Source organism: Ambystoma mexicanum, chromosome 9 (genome assembly GCF_040938575.1).
Source record: "Ambystoma mexicanum isolate Mex_15411 chromosome 9, UKY_AmexF1_1, whole genome shotgun sequence".
Classification (NCBI taxonomy): domain Eukaryota; kingdom Metazoa; phylum Chordata; class Amphibia; order Caudata; family Ambystomatidae; genus Ambystoma; species Ambystoma mexicanum.
This window is the reverse complement of record NC_090931.1, coordinates 1,257,220,133-1,257,243,360: the sequence shown is the minus strand read 5'-3', so window position 1 is coordinate 1,257,243,360 and position 23,228 is coordinate 1,257,220,133.

Below are 23,228 nucleotides of genomic sequence, written 5' to 3'. Positions count from 1 at the left end.
CAGATGCCTTTTATGAGCCTGGCGCCAAAGGCGCCAGGACAAGGTCCAAAGAGCCCCTATAGGGGTTTGCTGGGTCCTGCTTGGTGAGTATGAATTCTGCTTCCGGGGACGCTGGGCCTGACCTGGCTTCTCGGGAGCAGGCATCATGACAGTTCCACCAACTCTCAAAAGATCCAGCCATTCCCACATTCAAACTGATAGACAAATGGGAAATGGATCTGGAAATACCCAATTCCAAACATCTCCTGCCAAGCAGGTGTATGCTCAAAATCTCCATAGGCAACAAGAGCATAGTCCATAATTGTTGGGTGTGCGAGACGTCACTGCCGCCTTTTACTTAGGCAGTGATATTCTCAATCGCTTTGCCATTAGTTTGGACCTAATAAACTTCAAAGCTTGGTCCCAATTAGCGGATAATCCCATGGGCTTTGATGATCCAGAGAAAGCATTTAATTCAGCTCAACTGCTGCCTTATGCAGTTGAAATTCAGATTGGAGAGGAAGTCACCATCCCAGAAAGAACCCGACATTTCTCCCTGGAAGTGAAAGTTAAAAGAGGACAGAAGTTGAAAAACCCTGATGCTTATATTCATCTAAATGCTTCTCTCCAACAGTAAGGGTTGGGGGTAAGCCCAACACCATTAGTCAATATAGAACATGACACCGTTCCAATAGAGGTGGATAACAGCGTCTTAAAGAGTACCACTCTAGCCGCAGGCACCATTATTGGAATGGCAGTTGATGACCGACATTTTTCCATTGATTTATGCAAAGAACTGTTAGGACCAATCGCCAAGGACTGTTTTGACAGTGACAGTGATGACAACACAACACCAGACAAGATCTTTACCCAGCATGGGGGGAACTTCCTGGTGTACACTTCCTGCCCTTATGGTAAGCAAGATGTGACTTGTGACTTCAGGAGGGATGAGGTGATTTTCCAGGTCCATGAGGGCTGCCTTTCCCACCTCAAGCCACCACTTCAAATCAGCACTTTGACCAGGGACTTCTCCACCCAGCTGGAGGAGGCCGCTGAGATAGCGAAACCAGAAGTCTTTCCAGGTTTCAGGCTGATTGTTGAAGAGAGAGTCAACCTAGCTGATGCCTGTAAGACTCTGGAGCAGAAGCAAAAGTTGAAACAAGTTTTGTTGGATTTTCAAGATCTCTTTGCGGTGAACTCATATGACTGTGCTCGCCCTGACGTCCACACAACAACAATTCCCATGGACCCTGGCATGACTCCAGTGTTTGCAAAGCAATATCGCTTGCCTCTCACATCAATGGAGTCCCTTACTGAAATAATTAAGAACCTTGAGTCCCGTGGGATAATCCGTCCAGTCCACAGCACCTTCAATAATCCGGTGCTGGGGATATTGAAGCCAAATGGCCATTGGAGACTTGGCGCCGACCTTAGGGAGCTCAACAAACGGGTCCATACTTCCCGATGGCCTCTTCCCTACATTAACCAAGGTCTGGCCCAGATCCAGGGGTCAGAGGTATTCATTGCAATATACCTGACCAATGGATACTGGACTGTCCCTGTCAGTAGGGAGGACCAATACAAGCTGGCTTTTACCTTTGGGGGCCAGCAGTACACATGGACCCGGACTCCCTTCGGATACCTCAACTCCGGCAATGAATTCAACATTTTCCTACATAAGGCCATGCCCGACCTGGGTGAAAGGGGTAACCTGGCTTATGTAGATGATGTGCTCATCAAAAGCTCAACTGTGGAGGAACACAGAGTGGAGATCCGTTATGTTCTGACACAGATGAGGGCCGCCGGAGCAAAACTTTTTCTTTCAAAAGGCACAGTGGTGTAGAACCTGTGTAAATTTCTTAGGGCATGAGATTACTCCTCAGGGTCTCTGTCCCCAGGAAAAGAAAGTGGAAGCACTCCAGAAATTGAAAGACCCCACAACTCTGCAGGAACTAAGGAGCCTACTTGGACTGACTAATTACAGTAGAAAGTTCATTGAGGGCTATGCAGAGATCACAAGACCCCTGATTCATCTTTTGAAGGGGGGGATCAAGTAGTAGTGGGGTCCAAAACAAGCTGAGGCAGTAAGACAACTCAAAAGAAGCCTCTCACAAGCACCTTGCCTAACTTACCCTGTCAGAAACAAGGAGTTCTTCTTGGAGATAGGGTTCTCTAATACATGCTTGACTGCAGTATTATACCAAAAGCATGACAAGGTCAATAAAGTAATCTCCTATGCGAGTAAAACTTTATCCTCTGTGGAGGAAAAATTCACTGATTGTGAGAAGGCACTCTTGGCAACGGTGTGGGCATTGAAGAATTACTGCCCGTTTATCCAGGGCGAACACATCATAGTGGAGACTCCACACTAGCCTCTGCAATATCTCCAAAGTGACGGAATCCAGCCCGGAAATGTGAGTAATTCCTGAATTACTTCCTGAATTCTGTCAATGCAAGGCTTTCCTGTGGAGGTCAGATATGGCCAAAACAAGAAGAGTCCCCTCGTGTAAGGTCTGGCTGACTTGCATGATTGTGCCAGAGAAAACTGTCTCGAGGACGAGAGTCTTAAAATCAAAGACAACATGGAGGCATACCTCAATTCCCCACACAAAGTCTTTGAAGAAGACAAGTGTGAGGGAATGCCCACTGTCTATGTGGATGGATGCTCTTACCATGTTGTCAACGGGGAAAAATCACTTTTGGTTGGCGTAGGGAATGCATGGGTGAATGAGATCCCAGAACCCTCCGCTGGGTACAAGATTGGTCCCCGAAGTAGTCAAGTGGCAGAGTTCATAGCTGTGCATCAAGCCATCCTCACTGCTGTCCAACATCAACTCCACGAACTGCTCATAATCACAGATTCAGATTATGTACGGAACGGGTGCCTGGAGCACCTGGTTAACTGGAAATTCAGAGGCATGTTATGGGCTAATAACAAACCCTTGAAACATGGGAAATTAATTCAAAACATTGATGATCTGGGGAAAAAGATCAAGGGTCATTCCAAAGTAGAGGGACCAGACAAAACTGGAAATGACTTAGCTGATCAGCTTGCCAAAACCAGGGCCATCCAAGGGGATCTAATTGAGATCGAGTCCCTGTTGGGGGAAATCCAGGTCACTGCTATCACTAGGTCCCAGAGAAATGCTCACAATGACCTCTCAACTGCACAATGGAGTAAGGAGACCCCAGATGATGATTTGATTATGGCTCAAAAAGGGGATCCAATAATTGGTAAGTTTTATCAACACATCGAGGACCCTGAGAACTTTCCCCTGACGGATACCAATTACATAGGGAAAGAGGACCTCAGAATGTTGATGAAATGTCCAAAAATGTTCCGAATCCAAGACGGTTTGTTGGTGAGGAAATCCCTAGCTGGCCATGATCAGTGGGTGGTTTCTACTTCATTCTGAAGCCTGATGTTAAGTCACACACATGATGCGGCCACAGCCGGTTATAGGGGGTTTCATACAACACTTGAAATCTTAAGAGAGGTTGCATGCTGGCCACACATGGGGCAGGACCTCGACCAATACTTGAAGGGGTGTCTTGTGTGTGCACAATTTCAGCCAACAAACCTCACACACCGTGCGCCTCTCCAAAAGAAGGGGATGACATTGCCATGGTCAGATTTGCAAGTCGACTTTATCAGGCCTGTGATTCGCTCCTCTAGGGGAAACAAGTACATGTTGACCGTGACATGCTTGTTTATTAAATGGGTGGAATGTCTCCCGGCCCCAAACTGCAAGGCAGAAACAGAAGCTGCCCTGATGATCAACCACATCTTTTTGCGTTTTGGTCTACCCCAAAGGATCGAGTCAGACAGAGGTAGCCATTTCACCAGCGAAGTAATGACCAAGATGTGGGAGATACTTGGGTTCAAAAGGAAGCTACATATTGCTTACTGGCTAGCCTCTAGTGGTGCAGTCGAGAGATGCAATAGAACAATTGGGAGCATATTAAAAAAGTTTGTGTCAGAATCTGGGCCAAGCTGGGATATTCGATTACCTCTTGTCCTAATGGCCATCAGATCTACCCCTTCATCTGCAACTAAAATGTCACCGTTTGAGCTGATGACTGGACACAGGATGGTGCTTCCCCAGCATCTGCTCTACAGGACCCAAGAGCAGACATTGATCAATGCCTCCACAACTCATGAGTATGTTGAACATCTAAGAAAACACCTTCAACGTCTTTTGCCTATGCTCAGCGAAATCTAGATCTGCAGACAGCACGAAGACTGATTCTTTCCTATCATTGCAATTTCCTTGAACCATACAAAGTATTCTCTGCTACATTAATCCTCCTATTCCTACTCCTAATTGATTAAAGAGATTGTTGATATTGTAATATTACCCATTGCTGATCATTGTTCATATTCATAAGTGTGATATTCAGATATTATTGATATTCATAAAAGTGTGATATATAGATTGTTCAATTCTTCAGATAAATCTTTTAATTTGCAAAACAAACCTATTTCTTGGTTAAGCGAGCCCGGGGGAATTCAAAGAGAGGGGTGTTATATAAGGGTACATAATCCAGAATTAAACAAACTTTTGACATAATAATATATAAATAAGGATTTCCATTAGGCATCCCATACTAGGCATTGATTTAGTTGGAGTGCTGGATTGAAATCAGTTACACTATTGGATCCAGTTCCCGGGGGTGGACCAGTGCAGGAGCATCACCTGGATTGGGGGGTCTTCGGGGAGTGGAAGTGGGACACTTATGGGTGAGATGTGGTATCACCTTCCTTATGACACGTTTTCTCCATCCTGCCCAGTAGGACACTTAGAAACTCCAACCCTCCCCTTTTGCGACACAAACACTTTCTCCCACTGTGAGCTTCAACGGACTAATACCAGAGCCGTTTACCTGACATGCCCCAACACAAGGGTCAGGCAGAGTCGGGCAATTGCCAACAACTACACACACCTGACTGCCCTTTCCCTGCCCCACTGGGATAAAAGGCGGAGCACGAGAGCACACTTTGAGCAAGGCCAAATGTACAAGCAGACCACTATTCCAGGATTACAGTTCAAACGGAAGGGAAAGGTGGCGAGACCTGAAAGGACGTCAAGGAAGGAGTTGCCCTTGCCCTTTTCAACCCAGACCCGCAAAGTCTCCAATGAAAGAAACATAAGACAGGGAATCACAGCTGGCGAGTGGTGTGGTGGATGTCAGCAGTCTTGCAGGTTGTCGGAATGTCAGAGGTCGAAGAAGAACATAGTTGTCTGGGACACTGAGTTGGGATAAAAGCTGTGCTTACTTGGAAAACAGCTGCTGTAAAAATTCTAATAAGGTACGTAGAATCTTTGGTCTGTGGAAACTTTCTGGTACTCCGAAAAGTTTATAACATGTCCTTTCTTTTGTTTGGCCAGGTCTGTGAACAGAGCACAAGTAAGCGTTGCACCGCTGTCAGCCGAACCAACATGAAGCGCGAGCAAAGGCGCGGGAGGGGCTTATATAGCCCTCCAATCCCAGCTACTAGTTCCTTCAAGCTATTCCGTCCGTAACCCACAAGGCTGCCATCTTGGCGGAAACATTCTACTATTAAGATCTATAGGGGCCCATTGTGGATTCTACCACTGATGAATGGGAGGAATGTCTGACACACCATGCTACTAACCATCTAGTCCCTGCATGTCTGGACAGTGAACCCTTGATCCTCGAGGTGACCATGACACATTCCCAATGCGGAACAATATCACACAACAAATCCTTAAACACCTCTTACTGTATTTTTCACGGGCCGGCTTTCTCAAAGAAATACTAACCGATCAGGGTTCAAATTTTATGAGCAAGCTTATGACAGAAGTCAAAGAGCTGCTCCATATGACTACCTTTCGAATTTCTTTGTACCATTCCCAAACCGATGGCTTTGTAGAAAGATTCAATAAAACCCTGAAATTAATCCTACGGAAACTGGTAGAGAAGGACGGGAAAGACTGGGACCGAATGGAGAATTCACTCCTTTTGAACTACTTTATGGTAGAGAGCCTAGACACATCTTAGACATGCTCTGGAAAACCTGGTAAGAACGAGAAGAGGCACCCATTCCCATCTCACAAACCGCTACCAGAATGCAAGAACATATGAGACTTGTTCGAGATCTAGTCTCTACTCATATGGAAAAAGCCCAGAGTCAGTGAAAATCCACTTATGACAGGAAAGTGAGTTTAGGATTGTTTTCCATAGGACAAAAGTACTGGTCCTCTTACCCACGTCAGAAAACATTCTGGTCTCTAAATGTGGCACGGGCCCTACGAAATATTAGAACAAATAGGATCCTGTACTTATAAAATAGCACAAACCGACAAGAAACAGAAGGTTCATTTATTTCATGTAAATCTCTTATAGGAGTGGAAAGAGAACCCGTCAGCCACCCATGCCAAAATACTATCCTGTTTGTTCCCCGAAGAAATAGACAGCTTCGAATGAATTCCTCTAGAGGTATCTATTCAACAACAAGAATATCCAAAAGATGTAATTACATCATTTCCCAATGTATTTTTAGAAAAAACAGGAAGAATGAAACACACCTACCACTATATCAGAACACCTAAGGGAAAAGTGGTTCATTTAAAACCGTATAGACTCCTGCAAGCCCGTAAGCAGATTGTGATTGAGGAGGTAAATAAAATGTTGAAGGCCAATATGATCGAGCTTTCTTCGAGCCCATGGTCCTCCCCTATCGTGTTGTTCACTAAAACCTGACCATTCCTGAAGGTTTTGTATAGACTTATGTTAAGTTAATGCGATCTCTGACTTTGATTCCTATCCCATGCCACGCATTGGTGACCTAATTGATCAACTCAGAGCAGCCACCTTTCTATCCAGCTTAGACATAACAAAAGGGTACTGGCAAGTCCTAGTATATGGGCCAGATAATGAAAAAACTGCTTTTTCAATTCCTCTAGGGCTGTTTCAATTCAAAGTCCTCCCTTTTGGCTCAGACGGCATGCCAGCCACTTTTCAATGCCTCATGGATTACATTTTATGACCCTATATCGATTTCTGTGGAGCTTATATTGATGATATCGTCATTTATAGTAAAATCTGGGAGGACCATCTGTTCCATCTCTATACTTTTATGAAAGTCCTCAGAGAGGCAGGCCTGACTGCTAATACATCTATATGCAGACTCGCCCAATCAGAGGTGAAATACCTCGGCTTCTTAGGTAATGGCAACGTACAACATTTACATCAGAAAGTGAAAGCAATCTTAGATACACCAACACCTAAAAACTAAGAGAGATCTTAGAGCCTTTCTAGGGCTAATAGGATACTAATGTAGGTTTATCCCTAACTTCTTGGACAAAACAGCTAAGCTGACTGATAAACTCAAGAATGCCAAACCCCAGAGACTTCATTGGACGAACAAGGATGATATATGTTATAACACCTTAAAACAAACCCTGTGCCAGAACCCGATCCTAAAGGTAGTAGATTTCTCTAAAGAGTTCATACTGCAAACAGACGTCCCCTGTATAGGGTTAGGAGCAGTCATATCCCATGTTTGCAGCGGTTTAGAACATCCCACCTTGTTTAAAAGTTGCAAATTTTTCCCACAGGAAAAGAATTACTCTTTGTTGGAAACAGAGGTCTTGGCTTTCAAATAGGCCCTTATCCACCTCAGATACTAACTCTTAGGAAGGAAGTTCACACTTGTCACAGACCATTATCCTATAGTTTGGGAAATACTCCAATCTTCGTGTCATGCAATGGTTTTTAGACCTGCAGCCCTACTGTTTCACTGTGCAACAGCGAAAAGGAAAGGACCAGGGGAATGTAGATTTCCTTTCCCGGCTCCCCTGTGAAGCAGATGCGGCTACATCGCCTGGAAGAAGGGTATGTGAGAAACCTGAAGGTGTCTCACCTGCTATTCCCCGGTGATCTGTCATCCAGGTGGCCAGGTCATGGCCATCGATATGGGATCCAGTTCCTGGGGGTGGACCAGTGCAAGATGATCAACTGGATGGGGGGGTCTTCGGGGAGTGGACACCAAAGGGTGAGACACGGTATCCCGTTGCTTATGACACCTTTTCCCCATCCTGCCCATTAGGATACTTAGAAACTCCCCCCCCCCTTTTTTGACAAAAACTCATTCTCCCAACATGAGCGACAACGGACTAATACCAGTGCCATTTACCTGACATGTCCCAACACAAGGGTCAGGCAGAGTCAGGCAATTGCCGACAACTACACACACCTGACTGCCCTCTCCCTTCCACACTGGGATAAAAGGCAGAGTGCCAGAGCACACTATAGGCAAGGACGAATGTACAAGGAGACCACTATTCCATGACATCAGCTCAAATGGAGGAGAAAGGCGGCGAGACCTGAAAGGACATCAAAGAGGGAGTTGCCCTTGCCCTTTTCAACCCAGACCCGCATAGCCTCTGATGAAAGAACCATAAGACCGGGAATCACAGCTGGTGAGTGGTGTGACAGATGTCAGCTGTATATGGAACCCTCCCGCACTGATAGCCAGGGCCGGAAGACGTGGTTGCCATCGTGGTACCGTCCTTGACTCCAACGTCGAAAGAAACGCCAACAAGTTCACCACAGCCGGTGAGTCAGACGAACTTGATAGTGGGCTAGTCTGTGTTAGACTAAAGTTTACAGTGGCAACATTAAGAAGATTAAGAGACAGAGGTCTTGTGTGAATACTTGGTACCCGTCTCCTGAACAAAGAGACTGTGTTGAACAAAAAGGGGTAAGAAACTACAAATACAAAGAGGCCTTAGGGAAGACCAATGTGAGGTGTCAAGGTGGTCGTACACAGGTCAAGCAAAAACCCCTTGTGCAATCGAAAATCCTTGACACATTGTAGCAGTTTGTGACGATAAGCCAATTGTGAAACTGACGTTTTCACCCGGCTGAGGAGAACGCTGTACGAACTGTGATTTTGTAAAGCCTGCACTTGCCATAGGCTAACACAGTGACCCAGCGAGACGAGATCGCCCTTTGGAAGTCTCTGTTTAAGTTGGCAAGTGCTTTGGGAGGTTGACGCTGAAAGAAGGATCGGAGCCCAGCTGAGGGGGATCCAAGGGTGAAATGTAATCACCCTATGTGAAGGTTAACAGAAGGAACTTTTGTTTGGTTGTTTTGGCATATCAGGCCTCTGAAGCAAGATACTTTGCATGAGAAGAGACTTGGGTACAGAAGGCCCTGATATTGAGAAAAGGATCTGTGAACTTGTACCAGAGAAGCCCAGGAGTGTGCTTTGCTCAAGAGTCCCACCTTGTCCCGTGCTAAAAACATGGGTAAGGGAGACCCCGGACAGAACATCCTGATTCATCATTTTGCAAACACTTCTTTCTTTTCTTGTGAACATTATGTCACACTATTAGGTTTTCTTAGTATAGGCCCTTTTTATTTGACTAGACTCCACTAGGACTGTATTCTTATTATTTGATGGTCGTAACTTGCTCCCATCTTAGATTTCAGTTTAGATTAGGCATTTATCTCACCCATTTTACAGTTTAATAAACACTCTTGATCTGTGATCACTTGTGTCTGTCTTGGTTTGATACCATGCCTTCCTTACAGACCACACAATCCATCTCTTCCTGGAGGGTGGACCACTGCCTCGCCTTAGGATTGTAGGACCTACCTATGTCAGGTCCTGGAGAGCCACCTTCTGTTTTTCTCCGGTGGCTTCTGCTCTCCGGTCTTTGCCACTTCTACGCTCCTGCACCTGACAGCGCCCTTCCCTGCTACTGCTCCGAGACTGGCTCGACAATGCGCAGAGTCCTTCTTTCGTTTTTAAGCTCTGCCATTGTCTAGTCCCTTGCGGAAGGCTAGAAGGCTGTTCCCAGTTCCACAGATCAATCTTTATGCCTTTGTGCATCCTTCTTGTGTCAGTTCTTGAGAAAAAGGTATTCTTCCTTTTATATATCATCTTTTTACCAGTACTTTCAAAAGGATCTACCTTGGAGGTTTTACTATAGCATATAGTCTTTTGCTTAATAAGAGGTTATGGGCTGGTATGACCAGTGTGGTGACTTAGGCACTTTTACTTGTTGTATAAGCGCCTAACAAATGCACAATAATTAAATGAAAATACATTTCTGATTGGACACTGGGGGTGTAACTAAAGGGCTTGTACACTAGGTGGTTGTGCTGGTCCCCAGGCTGGGAATTCCTCCCCATGAGGACTTCCCGCATCATACCACCTTTAGTGTAACTATTGAGTAGCGTCCTCACCTTCCTAGCCTCATGAGAAGGGGTTTCCCATTGGGGAGGAGTGACAACACCCAGTGATTTGTCACAATACACATCACGGGCACCAAGCAGTAAGTAGTCTTTAACTTGTACTTTCCAGTGTACTGTCTCTATTTTACAACACAAAATGAATACTCAAGGCTTTTTTTAATTAAACCAGTGAAGCACATGAGATTTTTAACCTTATTCTCCTATACATGTATGACTTGAAATTAACTCAATTTCCTTTAACACACAGTTTAACGGCAGAGTAAACCTATTTACAGCCTATAGCACACTGGAAAGAGAAACTTCACACAAGGCTTAAATACAGCCTCAACTCCAAGGAAACTGTCTAAAATACCCAAACAGTACCCAGAGCATCACAAAAAAAGAGACTACAGAACTTCAGTGGCAAAAGAGAGTGACCTCTAAATGTGGTCAAAGGGACTGCACTTAAACTGGATCATAAAATCACACAATATGAGACAATGGAAAAGTGAGTGCAGCGCCATCTATTAATGGCAGAGGTTAATGCACCAGGCTTGAGCAAAGCACATAAATCAAAGCATTGGTATATGTACATGAAAAGGGGAAATTCAGCTTTCACAGACACAATTGCAATGCAATGGGAATTAACTATTGCAGTGATACATCCCAACTCCAACACACTGTAGGAAAGGCAGGGAAATCTGCCCAAGACATGAAGAATACTCACAAGTATACATTACTGGAAGCTCGGAGTAGCTGCGGCATGAAGGAGGGTGCTTACATGAATTCAGTGAACACAGCACCTGCAGAGTTCCCACCAATGGCAGGATGAAAGCAGGAAGGCAGCACACGGAAGTGCTCAGGAACAGGCTGCATACATGCCAACATTCTGTGACCAACAATCTGTAGGAATCTTAAAGTTTCAAAAATATTGAAAAAATCGGTATTTGTTACCACTAAATCAGTAGGCGGTAGGACTGCTTAAAAAGCGGTATTCTATCGCCTAAATCGGTAGGGTTGGCAAGTATGTCACAAGTGCCGGAGAGAGGGGCACTGTGTTGTGCAGCTACGCTGATGAAATAGCATATTGCACTTGCAGGTGGGTGGAAGCGGCGAGACTCGCGCATCGTGGGGCTGAAACGTGCGGTTCCCCCCGGCTCCTGGCGCAAGCTCACACCTGCCAGAACCCATTAGGAGGAGTGGCTTGCCATTGCTTCAGCGGCTCGCCCCAGCATGTAGATGACTGGCACTGGGGAGCTGAGGTACGGTGAACCATGTGGCTGTTGATATCCAGAAGTGCTGGAGCGGATATCACGGGCGTCTCTGACAGTCTAGGGAGGTTGCACTGGTGCACTGGTCTGCTAACTGCTGCCAGTAAGAACACACCATTATAAAAGCAGCAGCTTGGACACATCCCCACTGAATAACGTTCCTCGGATTCTGTGTACTTGAGCACCCTGCAACCATGGCTGAAAAGGCTGCTGAATCCAGGCCAAAAAAACGAAAACAAAATTATTATTATTTTTTTTTTTAAAATCGGTATTTGTTGCCACTAAATCAGTTGGCGGTAGGAATGCTTAAAAAGCGGTATCCTACTGCCTAAATCGGTAGGGTTGGCAAGTATGAGGCTGGCCTGACAGCAGAACACAGACTGATGCAGAGTCTTTCGAGAAGGTGTTCAGGGAAACGGAAACCCCCTCAAGGCCTGGCACTTAAGCAAAAGTAAACAAGGAGACAGACCAAGTGAAAGCGGTTGTGGGGCGTCTTGTGGATAGTATAATTGCTTATAAAATGGTATTAACAGCGAAATTATATACAAATATATACATTAAGTGCTAACTGAATACTACACAATACTGCTAATATTACAATTACACAATAAAATTAACAAGTCATGAAAAACACAACATTTTCTGTGCCCATAGCATAAAGAAAGAAATCTAGGTTCCAGAAGGTGTTGAACTGACATCCTGCAGCTAAGCACAGTGGGGCTGTCTCTTCCTGAGGGGGGAAGGAGGCATGGAACCTTCCACCTCTATAAGTAGTGTAACATTTTCCAACTGTCAAAACTGAAACGTTTTCGAAACATGATCTGGGGGATGGGCTAAGCAGGAAAGCTGAAACACTGAAACATTTCAGTCCATTGAAATCATTGTAGTCCATTAAACATAATGAGGGTCCATAGAACAAAACTAATATAAACGCGCATTTTAAATAAAAGATTTCCTTTCATCCTAATCAGTTTTACTGTGGGCATTCCCTCAATCATTTCTATTCTATAGTCCACCTGCACTGGGGTCAGGCCTTATCTACTATAAATCACATGATGGAAATGGGCGACAGTGCAAGGTCTGGACGCCCCCTGACCACTGCCCTGGGGTCCAGATACCTTTCTTAGTCACAACCTCTTTTTGGGTGGTGTTATATTATATTTAACCTCTCCTATCATTCATCTCTATTATTTTATGCGCAATTACAATTAATTAAATAACTACCTCAAACCTCAAGGGATCACCCAGTTATCAATCGCACACATGTGTTTATTTTCACACTTTTCACTGAAAATTATCCAATTTCATAAGTGTCCTCATCAGATCCAAATATTTCAAATCAGTCTGTTTGCAGGCTGAGTGTCAGCAAGCAATAGAGCACTTCTGAATATTTTGAGGGGAGGAAATGCTGTACCCTTGCAGCTGCATGCAGTCTACATGTTTAACCCTCAAAATATATAATTCATTTGCACTCCATTTATCACACTTTAAAAATAAGAATTTAAAGGCAGATAATTCATTCCAGTCCTGCCTTCCTGAGCCATACAGATGTAGTACGACTAGATTATTTGCCCTTGCACACTTCAAATAATTCATAACCTGCTATTCTTTGTTAACAAGATACGGCAGCACAACAACGTTAGTAAGTCACAGGAATCTATCATTCCTCTTGTATTATCATTTATATGCATCATAAGCAGCCTCAGGCTTTGACCATTGATCACTTCTTCATCTATATTTTTATTTTTCACATTTTCACACCAAATATACATTGATTAGCCTATCTTTCAAATACTTACAATGTGACACACCACTTTAATTAGTGTACTTTCTTTTCTTAGTTACTATGTAACTCCTCTATAGATCATGTAAATATCCAACATACCTACTGAATATGTCTCATGTATATCATATAGATTGCAATACATTGGGCCTCATTAAGGGTCCGGCGGTAACCTTGCCGGTGCTACCAGCGTGCTGCCGCCGGACCCGTACAAAATTATTGGTGCATGACTTCCCGGTGCCACTGGGCTATTAAAAGTTTGGCGGCCGGAAAGTCAGGTGTCGCTGATTTTGTTCACCCCCATTCCCTATGGGAGCGGGGACACAGAAGCACCGGCACCGTTCTTAATGGTGCCAGTGCTTCCGTGACGGCTTTGCTTACCGTGACTGCTGTACCCGACAGGGTCCGACCTGTCGGGCACATCAGCTCCGACAGGCAAACCCGTAGTTTGCCAGTCTGGAAACAAGGATGCTTGTGAGCTTACCGGCACCCTTGTTTCCGGACTGGCAAACTTGGCATGAGGCCCATTGTCTCTATTGATGTCAGCCATGTTTGTGGCAGGATTTGTAACAAGGCTTTGTTCCTTATATAATTCCACACCGTTTCACCACTCTGCACCAAATGTTGCATTCTTGCCTGTTAGGACCCTTCAGACATTACTGGCTACATGACATTTTGGCAATCCACTCCTTACCCCAGATTTAGCACAACTCAATGTTTGTTTGTGGGATTGTGGTTTGGCGAAGTGTTGTTCATTATTCAATTCCGCACTGTTTCACCAAACTGCACCACATTTTTCATAGTTACCTGTTAGGACACTCTGGACATTACTGGCTACATGACATTTGGACACTCATCCCCATTCCACGGATTTCAGCACAAGTCAACATTTGTTTGTGGGTTTGTGGCTTCACAAAGCGTTGTTCCTTATACAATTCCACACTGTTTCTCTAATCTGCACCAGAATGTACATAGCTACCTGTTAGGACGCTCTGGACATTACAGCACCTTCACACATAAGATGGTCGCCTGAAATCGGGATAAAATAAATGTGGTCGTAGATGGACCGGTCCCGACATGAGGAACAAAACTCGAGGCCAAGGCCCTAGGATCAGATTCAGGATATGCTTCCGGGCACAGTTACTGACAACAACTCAATCGATATTGTGGTGGATGCCGGGGAAGCCATAAATTAACCTACAGAATTCCTCAACTCACTGGACTCACCGGGAATGCCACCACATCACCTTCGACCGAAAGTTGAGTAACCCATCATGCTGCTTTGAAATCTCGACCCACCTAGTCTGTGTAGTGGTACAAGGCTATGGGTAAAAAAATTGCTGCCCAAAGTAATTGAATCGACAGTGTTCACCGAGAAGGGAAACAAAAATATAATTTATAAACAAGCCTTACAATGAACCTGTACTTTAGTAGTATTGAACTTTATTTAGGTCCATATTTGTTGGCACCATCGGCATCATGCTGCTCCGAAATCTCCACGTTGTTCTCATGTACAGTTATATGTTTTAGAATGAGATTTTAAGAAGAACTATAAATTGTGTTGTGTAGTTTTTATAAGCAGTGTAGTTTTTCTGTTCACCTTTCTTATGAAGCCTCTCCGAAGAGCTTAAAGCTACCTTAAGGTATTTCTAACAAATAGTACCTATAAGAAAAGAAAATCCTGAGCGATGCTGGTTATAACAGCTAGCATTATATATCAACCATCTAGTCCAAACTCATTCTATAAGTTCCCTAAACTGTCTTTAGCCTATCAGATAAAAATACACAGATTCACATTTGTTATCAATATAAGTGACAGCTTACTTGAACACTGTGGGCCTCATTACTAGTCCGGCGGTAGCCGTGCCGGTAAAACCGGCAGGCTGCCACCAGACTCATGAATTTTCACAGAAACACCGGAGGATTATGACCCCGGTGTTCCTGGAAGTCAGGCACCGGGAAAAAAATTGTTAATCCCATAGGACTCAATGGGAATGAGGTTGATGGAAGCACCGGCACTGTTAATAACGGTGCCGGTGCTTCCGTGAAAGTCTGCGGGTGGGTGCCGTCCCGCAGACTCAGAGTGTTTGCCGGTGTGATTCTGGAAATGCATTGGAGGAACAGGGCCTCCCTGTCCTTGTTTTGTAGTCCTTTTTCGTGTATGTTCTCTGTTATTTTCTGTGAGGAGCCCATGTGGGACTCTTGGCAGTGCAGCTCTTCCTCTTTTTGGTTTGGTGAACCAACCCTTGGGATACCCTTATGGCACTCATGGGTGGGGGTACAACCCTGTACCCCTAGTGTATGTTTTTGGGCACCTGTGGGTGGCCCACAGAATAGGGTATGTGATGGTGGCAGCTCCATGCTGAATTTGACAGGTGCTATCAGTATCTTCCATTTTGGGATACCAAGGCCCTGTCATTGGAATCCGTTGATTCATGATAGGAGTCAAGATGGCCCCTGTCGACTCCTGTTTTCTATTGCCTGTTACCTTGTTTTTCCCAAAGTCCTGGGAAGCCCTAACTTCTTGTTGTCAGTGTCTGGAGGCAGGAGAATGGCCTGAAAGCAATGTGAGCCTGTTTGGCTGCCTGCCTGCCTGAATGCCCTTCTGCATGATTGGTTGCCTGAGTGTGACCAAGCAGAGTGAGTGAGAGACCAAACAGCATATCTGGGGACCTCTCACTGATAGAAATCATTCAGAAGCTGAAGTTGATACTTGATGCTTAACCTTGAAGCCCACTGGAAGAAGAGGAATTGCTGCTGCTGTCCTTTGCTAATCTGAAAGCTGCGTGACTGTCCAGGAACTGATCCAAGAGAGGACCTGGCTAGAAGACCTCTCCCTGAGCTCTGAGGGACCATTGTGCACCAGCTGATCTTTGACAAAGCTCCCTGGACATCAGACCCTAGAAAGGCTGCCGACCAGAGAAAGGGACTGCCGCGGAATTACGATGACTGCCATCGACAACCAGAGCCACAGTGCTCCTTTGCCTAAGACATTTGATTCAATGATTCCCTTGCTCATCACAATCGACCGCTTTCGTCCTGTCAGAGAAAGTCAAAGTCGTCGACAACCGAGGAGAATCTGCCGGTGGGTTTCCTGCCACCCGAAGACCTCAGAGACACTGACGAAGCTACTGAAGCCAGCCGTGGTCGAGTCCCGTTCACCGACACCAGACGCTGACGACCCGACTCCCTTGCTGGGCCAAAGTTCTGCATTGACTCCTTGCGGCAATGAACTATCGTCATTGAGGTGCACTGCACGCCTCATCTTGCAGGACGTTGTCGACCGATCATCTATGAGCACTGCAAGAACCAAAGCTGCTGCCTCAACAACAGTGTTCACTTTTTCTTCACCGAATTTCGACGACCCGTGGCTCCTGCCTTAAACAGAGTGCACTCAAGAAGGGCCAGTCGACGACTCATCAAAGAACTCTACGAAATCAGGTACTTTGGGGTTGTGGAACCTTTTAGAAAGGACTCAAGACTATATTGGGCATAATTGGACTGGGCTTGTCAAATACGCTTCATTTACAGGTTGCCCAAGTGGGGGAACATCACACAGAGCTGTCTCATGGTAGTGGGATAGACTGTTCTGGCATTGCTTGTTTTACCTTCCATTCTTTCTGTGGTCTATCATTGATTCATCTTATAATCTGATTTGTATGCTATTTGGGTCTGTTAGCCATGGACACATTTTAAAGGAATCGATAGTAAGAGTGGTACCACATAGATCTGTATATATTTGCCATTATATTATTGTCAGAGTACAAAGTGTGTTATTGTGATCGTGTATATAACTTTGAACCTTCTTTGTATAAAGACTGTGTTTTCACTAGCATAGTGTGTGGACATTCCTTTGTGGGTGCTTGGGGACTACACTGTACTTAAGAACAGCACGCATCACCTCCTGAGAGCTAAGCCTTGATTGCTCGTCCATTACTACCAACAATACAGAATCTTGGCTGGGGTGCTCTGTGCCGCAATTTCGCCATATAGGGAGCAGGAGTACAGATACCCCCCTCCAGTCTTTACAGCCAGTCCGGTAACAACGGTGCCAGTAGGCTTACCGGCACCATTGTTACCAGACCAGCACACTCGTAATGAGGCCCTGTGTTTATTTTGACATAATAAAGCACCCTGATGCCTGCGGGCTCCGGTGCAATATAAATACATAAATAAATAAGGTTAGATCTCAGTATCTCAGTCTATCTTGTCTTCACATATTGTATTAATCAATTGAGTTTTTTTGTTTTTTTAAATATATGTTTGTTGATTTAAAAAAAAGGCAACATTTTGTTTAAACTCAATTGACCTCACCCGCCTGTATTGTGCACCACCCCCACCGCCTTCCAAGAGTACAGGAATATTCATTTAACTCGCCTCATCTTGTTTCATCACTTTGTGTTGTATCTGACTTTTTTAATGGATTTTCCTAACTTTGGGGAATCAGAATGGTCATGCCGTCTTCGTTTTCCAAAGGGTACAGCCTCCAAACCAACATGTATGAGCGACAGCACAAAAGACATTTTATATCAGTTTCTTGGTACTACTGCATTAAATGAATCCAGTTTCGATGGTCTCTTGTGAATCATGACGCTTGGCTGTTTAATTTTTCCATCTCACAAATGTTCCAATCTTTGAGGACCTAGTCTTTCCACGCGTGCACAATTTATCTCCAGTGATGCCCTTTCAGCTAATAAAAAAAGTGAATCACATGTGGTAGCCCCTTCCATCTCTTATTTCTCAAATGTAGACTGAAGAGGCCAATGTGGGAGTCATGTCCTTGGAAAATCTGTGATGCACACCAGCACCTCTTTCCAATATAACTTGAGTTTTTGCTCATGGCCGCTGCATGTGGTTTTAGGAAGCTTTTGACTTGTGGAAGGGAACATCTTGGACAGCCTCGGAGGATCATATTGGCATCTTTGTAATAGTTTGATCCTGTGCATTTTCTACAGGCATGACATCGACTTCTTGTAGGGTCTTATGCCTAGGGTAGACCACAGGTCATTAGTTAACTCTGGCCCAATGTCCACCTCCCACCGTATTGGTGTCCCAACTTGACCCCCATACTTTGCTAACATCATGTTCTGACATAACCAAGTGATTAGAACCTTCGAAACTGTGTGGGTGTTTGACACTTTCTCAAAGAGTGCCAATTCCCTCTGTAGTAGGTATTTCCCTATTTAGAGGCCACAAGGTCTCCACTTAACTGGAAGTACATTCAACCAGATAGCTTCCCAATTTCCCTGTAAAGCCTCAGTGGATCAATAATGTCCCAGATGGGAGGCATATGGCTAAGGGGGAAGGCCACAATGTCAGTTCTTTTGTATCCTTACCCCTTTTCCAGAAATCACATAACAATCCTAGAGCTCTGTGAGTTCTAATTCTCTTTGGGACCCTATTCGCTGGAAATTATAACCATTCACTCACTGTCACCTGAGCCATGAATTGGTTTTCCAAGAACACCCACTGCTTCTCCTTATCTGTTCTCAAGGACTCTACCAGGGCTCTAAATTGGGATGGTCTCTAGTACCTATCTACATCAGGGAGTCCTACACCCCTTACTTCATTTGGGAGGATCAATGTTCAGTTGGAAATTCTCAGCCTATTCCACTGCCACAGAAATCTCAGGATCCTGGATTTCAGTTCAGCTACTACCGGTCCTGGAACCCTTGTGGGTAGCGTTTAAACCAAAAATGGTAACCTTGGGAGCAGATTCAAATGTATGGCACTAAGCCTCCCATCTATGAGCAGGTGAGTTTGGACTACCTATCATTAAATAACACTGTCATGGTCCAGGGCTCTCAGACCAACCTCCTCCTTCTTCATAGGCATCTTCCATCCCACATCAAGGTCTACCCTTCTCCTGCCACTCCTCCATCTGCCTCCCCTCTGGCCCCTCTGCCATCACTGTTGGGTATACCACTTTCCTGTACTCCTCCTCCAAAGACCTTGAAAAATGGCAACCAGCTCCACCTAGCTGCCCTCAACTCTCGCTCTGCTGTAAAACACTCATCTTACATCTGCCACAGTCTTGAGGAACTCAACCTCAACATCCTTTTTCTCACCGAGATGTGGTTCACAGCCTGCTCTGTCACAAGTTTTGACAATCTCCTCCCTGAAGGCCACAAGATCCTCTCCAAGCCAAGGCCTAGACGGTCCAGGGTGGAGTGGCCCTGATCTTCCCTGAATGGGTCTCTGCTACTATCATACCCACTCAGTCCTAATCCTCCTTTGAGTGCCTTGTCTGCAGGCTTGGTGTCTCTCCTCTCGCTGACTCTTGCCACCATCTACAGGCAACCTGGCCCGGTCTCCTTCTTCCTCTCAGAGTGGTCTGACCTCACCTCTTCTCTCCTGGCCTCCACCTCCAAGCTTCTCCTCCTCAGAGACTTCAATATTCATCTTGTCTCCCTTGATGCGCCCTATGGACTCTTCCACAACCTCTGTGACACTCTTTTCCTCTCCATTCTTCCCTTTAGTCCGATGTACTCTGCGGGACACACCTTGGATGCCCTCATCTCTGCTGACATCCCCATCTCCAACCCTCTCACTATTGCTCTCTCCTGGTCTGATCATACACTCCTGTCCTCTCACCTGGACCTCCAGGGTCTTCTGGCTAAGCTCCTGCCTGCACTGCCAGTCTCCTCCATCATTTGACCTATGATGCAAGTGTCAGTTGCTGCTTTTGCCGCCATCACTCTGATACAGCCCTTGCTAACTTTCACTTTCCATCTCCAACACTCTCAACATCCTCGCCCCTGTCTGAGGATCCCCATGAAGCCTGCCTCCAAGCACAATTCCTGGTGTGGCTCCGACCTGGCCTCTCTGAAACGCAAGTGCAGAGCTGCTGAGCAGAAGTGGAATGCTTCAAGCACATCTTCTGACAAGCTGACCTGCCGCCTGCTCCAAAGGCAATACAGGCTCTGCGTCTGCTTAAAGAATGGGGCCTATATGCAAGCCCACATCTTTGGGACCACTAACAACACGGCTGAACTTTTCAAAATCTGCAAGGAACTCGCCAAACTAACTGCAGTCTCCATTTCTCCTCTGCCTACCCTGGTCCTCTGCACTGCACTGGTCTCTCACTTCATAACTAAAACTCAGGACATCCTGTCCTCACTCTCCTCTACACCACTACCATCACCCTTATGCCCTCTCAGGTCTCCCTTAGCCCTTCTGCCCCTTCCCTCCTACTCTCCTCTTTCTCTCCTATAGCACTTGATGAGGTTACTAGACAAGTCTGCTCTATGAACGTCCCATCCAAACAGGGGTGCCGCTGCTCCTCTAGAGCTATCAAGGACAACATTGTCTCCATTGCTCCAGCCTTGGCTGATTTCTGCAATCACTCCTTTGGCACTGGATCCTTCCCCTCACTGCTCAAGCACTCTCTTGTGCGCCCTCTCCTCAAAAAGCCTTCTGCTGACCCTTCCTGTCCAGCTAACTGCCACCCTATGTCCATTACCCCCTTCCTGAGCAAACTCTTGGAGAAGCTGGCCATCTCCCAGCGTATCCACCACACTGAATCTGTTGGTTGTTGTGAAGGGTTTTGACCCATGCTGAATCAATAGACTGGGTAGATGTGGGGATGAGCTGCCGACGCCCATCATTCCATCCCAGAGTCCAGGAGAACCGCGCAGTTGTGCGCATACCAAAAGTGCCAGGGGTGAAAGGTGGTGCCAAAGGAAAAATAGCAGCACCTGTCAGAGCAAAAGCGCTTTTAAATCACCTCTGTTTCTTTGAGGGCAAGCTCCAAATGTCAAGTTCAAACATTGAAAGATAGCTAATACCGGAGACCTTTGTTCAAAAATCTGTTTTAATGATGTCAAAAAGTTGCTGAAATCATGGGCACAAGACCACTCTAAAGATTCAACTTTCTTGTGGGGGGGTTCCACATAACCACTCTAATGTAAGGATGCCTATCAAAACTAAAGCAAAAATCTCCTGTCAAATTCAAGACAACTCCTAAATGGATGCAGTACCGACAAATTCCACAAGGCGGCGCTAGCGGTATAAACTCTGACAGGAGAACTGAGTTCAATAGCTGACAAAGGGACCTGAGTCAGCTGGACTTCAAAGCCTGTTGGTTAATTAAAAAATCTTAGCCACCTGCTGTTCCCAGAGGCCAAGAGGCTGGGAAACCTTAACACCTCAGAGATTCTCACACCAGGAGGCAGGATATTACATGGCCCTTCTGAGTGAGAAGGAGGGGTTTTCCTTAAGCTTGCTGGAGCCCACACAAAAGACTCTTCCCCTTGAATGGGGTATGTTAATTTTGAGTGTTTCCTGTCAACAGCCCTCTGCCAGCAAGGAGAGACATGTGTTTCCTGACCCACCCAAGCTTCTGGAGGCGGACCCAAACACTTTGGGGAGTTGAATTGAAGGCAAATATATGTTTCATAAAAATACTGATAACTCTTTGTAACCAGATGACAGAAATGTGCAATTTGGGGATCCTTAAAATGAAAACTGTGCCCACAATTCAAGACCAAACTCCAATGTGTGTGATGTTCTGGGCCAAAACCCCGCCAATTATGAATATTGTAGACACTGTATTTAAGCTAGAGACCTGGAAATTTACTGGGATATTTGGAGAAGGTGGGTGTATCTTTGTATAATTTTTGATGAAAAACCAATGTTGCAAAACCCACTAAAATCGAAAATAAGTTGCCAGTTCTTAACCCAAGCTCCTAGAAACGCCAGAGTCGGAACAGGGACTACCTTAAGCAATGTGTAATATGTACATGTAATGTCAACCACTTGTGTACCTGGGAAATATGTATTTGGATCAGAAATAGATTTGTGGGCACATTGACCAGGGGAGTGTCATTTCTGCAGGTCATAAAAATGACATCACTCTGACACACTATCCCTTCCCAAATCAGGGACCAAAGAATCTATTGACCTATCAAATTAAGAGAGGGGCAGGCTTAGTGAAGCTAGCCTCTCCACCCACTTTCTAAACACATAAAAGCAGACAGTGCAGGACAGATAGGGATTCATTTCCATTTTCTGCGGGACGCTCTGCCGGGAGACTCCAGACTTCACATCCATCAATCTCCAGAGACCAGAACTTTACTTCAGAACTTAAAGCAAGGGCCTAAACCCACAAACTGAGAACTCTTCTCAGCAGGCCTCAGCATCCTTAAAATCATTTGCAAACTATTCCACAGCCGGGCGAGCCGTCTGAATTCTTTGCCAAGAACTTTTGCCAGTACCCAGAAAGCAGTGTTACATCCAGAATCCACTTGATCCGGACCGGAAAGCAGAGCAGTATCCAGAACCAGAGGCCGCTGTATCCAGTGAGGCTAGACCAGAAGAGCAGAGCTGACCCAGACGCTGTGAGCAGAACCGCCCAAAGTCCACTCCAGTTGACCAGATCCGTGACGAGGCCCATTCATTTCAAAATTAGGAGTGAGTATCCGCCAGAACTGTGCAGAACCCAATCTCTTAGTTAAAATAATCTAATCCAACCTATTTTAACCTAAGTAGAACTGCCTCCTAGAAATCGTGTCATCTGTCATTCTACAGCTGCGAGCTGTCATCTGTCATTCTAAAGCTGCAAGCGGTCACCTGTCATTCTGAGTTTTACTTTAAATCCGAAAAACTACCTTTACTAAATTGTCCGTATCTTCGGAACCGTTCGTCCTAGGAACGTGGTTTAACTTTCATTTTAAAGCTGAGATTCTAGGCTTCCCAACAAACCTAGAACCGATCCTCCGTAACCACGATTCACGCACTCGTGAAATTGTACCGCGATTTACGATTTGGCCTGATTTCTTCACCTGTAAAATTCAGCAGCTCCTTGCTTTCCTTTGCTAAAATTCGTTTAACCTTCTAGTTACTCATAGAGCATTGCTAAAGTGAGCCTGAACTAATATAAAGTAGCCATCACCTACTCTGAACCTCTAGAGGGAATTAAAAGTAATTTTAGCACCTTTTCACTTCCTTGCAAACCACATTAAAGTAATTCGCCTGTGTTTTAAACT